Raw genomic sequence first — 4068 nt, 5'->3', positions numbered from 1 at the left:
TAATGAAATTAGCCAGAACAATTGAAATCTAAATCTAATCCTAAACAGCATGATGAGGAATTAGTATAAACGAAGGGGACAAAGAACCTTTTCAAAAGCAGAAGAAGACAGAGAACAATCCATGCTTGAATGTCCTTTTTTCTTCTCCTTATATTCACTGTCATTTGTTGAGAACTTCCTACAAATCATTTGTCACTCTCTTCATTCTGTGGATGACACCAAGCTGAGTGGTGCAGTTTATACAACAGAAAGAAGGGATACCATCCAGAGGGACCTTGACAGTAGCTTCGTGGTTAGAAACCTATCTCCATCTCTATTTCCTTGAAATGATTTCCAAGTGATTCTTCCCTTCCCTAATCTGAAAGTAAATGTGCTCTTTTTTTCAACCATTCAGGAAGAGAATCTTTGTTTCCCTTCTCATCTACTATACATCACCCAGAAGCATGCTGTTATTAAAGGCTCACACACAGAGCCTCTCTATGTAGAGAGGTGATTTACAGTGACAAGGATCCTGAGATGATGCAGTTGGCAAAACCATTGCTTTTGAGCCATCTGTTCCCTAAAATGACTTCTTTGACTCACAAGCTAGTGTAAAGAAAGCTTGTCTGAATAGGGCTGAAAGATAATTATACCACATCAGGTTTTGCAAGGGCAAATCATGCTAGGGCAGAGCTGAAGTAGCTCAGCTGGGAGAGCGTTAGACTGAAGATCTAAAGGTCCCTGGTTCAATCCCGGGCTTCAGCAGTGTTTTGCAGTAGTTTTGAACATTCTAGTTCTCAGCTCACCAGCACAAAACAGAAACAGCATGGAGAAACCATAGAAAGTGCAACAAAGGGCCAGGAAGATGTTGAAGGGACTGGAGTATCCATCACACAAGGAGAAGTTGAGAAGCTTGGTACTGATTGCCCAGACACTGTGGAATTCATCCTTGGAGGAAATCAAAAGCCATTTGGCCAAAGTCCTGGGCAATTTGCTCTAGGCAGCCCCATTCAAGCTGGGTGTTTGGACCTGGTAATCTCAAGAGACCTTCCAACCCCAACTATTCTATGATTCTGTGGGTAGAGAGACAGACACAAGTTTATGATACAGAAGGAAATGTAATCCTCATGTATTTCCATTAGCAGTGGCCACTTGGCCAATCAGCACATATGGGCTGACTAACCAGCCAACAACAGATGTGAATGATATTGGAATATTAGTAAGTTGGATATATTAAAAGTTAATACAAAGTTAATCCTTACAGAACCATTTATTGGTTTCTACATCTTTTTCTTCTTTTTCTTTTTCTTCTTCTTCTTCTTCTTCTCCTCTTTGTCATTATTCTCTTCCTCTATCTTCTTTAATTTTGATTTATTTTATACAAGCTAATAGCTCTGTGGAGAAAGACTGCTTCAAAATTATCTCATCACCAGCTCTGAAATCCTAGTCTGTCATCTGTTGCAAGAGCTGCAAGAGCTGCAGTGCTACGTCATGTGCAGAGCCCCCAAATAAACTTCCGTTCTCATTTAAGATACCATCTGTGTCCCATTTCTGCAGCACTTGGCAGAGCCTGCTTCCCTTCTATGGTATGTTTGTTCCTCTCACAGAGCTGCAGCCTTCTTTGGAGGTGGGAAAGTCAGGAATGAATGTCACCTCTGTGCCAACGGAGATCATTTTTCTCAGAGTCTTATCAGGTAGCAAGAGGTCATTAGTATTCAATTTTGACTAGGTGGTCTTCAATAACAGCTCTGTGGAAGACATAAAGCTAATATTTGGTCATATTTGGCTGCAAGAAGAGGAAGAAGCTTCATTGTGTTGTTGGCTATTAATGAGGGGAGATGAGGAAGTGCTAAGTTGGGGCATTATGAACCGGCTCAAATATATAATGGAGCATCCAGTTGCTTAGTCCTTTACCTGGTAATTGGTGGAGTTCATAGCCTTGTTCTTCTTCAATGCAATTAAATTAAGCTTTATTATATAACTCTGACAGCTACAACCCACTGGAAAGGAAAAACAGCAGTAGCTTCTGTTCTCCATCAAAACAACTGAAGCAAATCATATCACTGTTCCTCAGTTTTCCTAATTGCAGCACCAGAACGTGCCTAGGTGTGGTGAAGAGTTAAATTGCAGGTGAATGTACTCCGTGTTCTCAACTTGTTTTTGTGTGTTATCCCAGCACGTGTCCCCACGGATGATATTGTATTACTCACACACCTCTTGAGTCCTCATTTTTTCTAATTCTTTTTTATTTGCAAGAGCTGCAAAGAGTAAGCTATCCAGGAAAACACAGCCTTCATAATGCTGGCATCAGCGTCATTGAACTGTGCTCAGGAGATTGTTTCTTATGAATTCCTATGACTTTCAAGTGAATTTATTTCAAACTTTAAGAGAAAAGAGAGAAAGAAAAGAGACCACTCATCCCAGAAGAACAGAGAAAAAGATGAGGTAAATAATAAAGAAACAGCATAGGAATGTAGATGATAAACTGAGGAAGATGTAAGAGAGTAGAAAGGCCTGGGTCATCAACCATCTTAAGTGGCTGAGAAGGACTTTGGAAAAAGAAGACCTATCATATAAATGGAGAAGTTGGTTTTGCTTGTAATGGATAAGAATATGACAGATTCAGCGTATCTGAGATAAACACCAAGGATAGATAACATATGGTCAAGTTAGAAGGCAGCATAAGAGGAATAGAGATAAACTGATTAAGGACATCTTGACTGTAAATTCTAAGTTTCCCATCCGTTAGAATAAAGCAGCTTTCAGCCAGCTCTTTGCTGCCCTTTTTGAGTTTCTTGGTTAATATGAAAAACTTTGCTCATGAGATAAGCAGTGCTAAACCTCTCATGTCATCAACCTTTCTCTCTCGCTGGCAGAGCTGAAGGATCAGGGGACCAACAACAGGCAGAGTATATGGATATTGGCTGTAATATTTTGCATATTATTAAGAAGATTATTGGCATCAACCTATGACCGTGGCAGTGATACGGCATGCTGACGTAGGTTACATAAATGGATCTGCATCCCTATAAAATAGGTATAATTCTGGTTAAAACCAGATGTCAGGAGAGAGTTAGATGTCATGAATTCTTGGAATAGGGAAAGAAAGAGTTCTGACTTCACCCCATCCTCCAGCTAGGTATTTTTTTGGAGAGCAAAACTGCTCATTCCCTAAGGAATAAACTCTTTTTGCAGTTTTGCTTTTCAGTCATTCCAACCCCTCACCAGATTATAAAACATTAACAGAGACAACTTTGACTCTGCATCTTGACTGCAGAGACAATTTCAGCTAGGTCAGCAGAACAACAGGATGGTGGTATGGAGTAAAGCCATAATCCATCAAACACCTCTGTCAGCAGAGGGTGATTTGAGTAAAGTTCTGATATAGACAGCTGTGGAACAACTTCTCCTTTGCTTATTTTAGTTCCTAAAAATAGGAGTGCAGGAATTTCTTCAGCTGCCAGTTTCCTTGGTATTACCATATTTAAAAGCTCATATAGATATGTACAAAAAGACTGGGATAACAATTGAAGCACTTTTTTTCACTATTGACTTTTCTATCTTTAGCTAGTAAGTTCTATTACTGATCACAGGTATTTCTAGTGCTCACTTTGGCAGGAGAAGAGGCCATCACACAATGCAGGGATAGCACAGCATCTGAGGTGCCCTCAAACCAATCTCCAGAACCTGGACTGATTTAAGTTCCTCTTTCTTCCCCACCTATATTCACACTGTGACCCACATTCACATCAGTCCCAGTTATGTGTGTTCATCTCAGACCATCTCACAGAAAGACAGGGAAGAGAAGGAGGGAGACCTTTAACCTCATTTCTCAGCTTTCCCTCATATTGTACACCCATCTCTCCTTTTTCACTCTCTTCACTCACTTTTTATCCCTGTCCCTCACACCCATAAAATGTGCTAGCAAGGGTGGCTGTCAGAGGGGGTGGACATGGAAGGGAAGTCATGGTCTCTTGGGAGTGACAACAGAAACCTTCCAGTAAGGAATAGGAAGAACTAGTAACACATTTCCAGAGCACGGACCTGCTTGCTGTCTGTGCCACCCACCTGCTCAGCTCCAGTACACCC

The 4068-nt window shown here is 40.8% G+C and overlaps 1 non-coding gene across 1 annotated transcript; it reads left to right on the top strand.

Annotated features, from left to right (window-relative positions):
• The first annotated feature begins 671 nt into the window (after positions 1-671).
• On the top strand, positions 672-744 carry TRNAF-GAA (transfer RNA phenylalanine (anticodon GAA)). The gene has a single exon. It is a non-coding gene; the product is annotated as a tRNA-Phe (tRNA).
• The last annotated feature ends 3324 nt before the right edge of the window (positions 745-4068 follow it).

The sequence above is a fragment of the Phasianus colchicus genome, chromosome 3, assembly GCF_987193195.1.
Source record: "Phasianus colchicus chromosome 3, bPhaCol1.hap1.1, whole genome shotgun sequence".
Taxonomy (NCBI): Eukaryota; Metazoa; Chordata; class Aves; order Galliformes; family Phasianidae; genus Phasianus; species Phasianus colchicus.
This window is presented reverse-complemented; position numbering and strand designations above follow the sequence as displayed.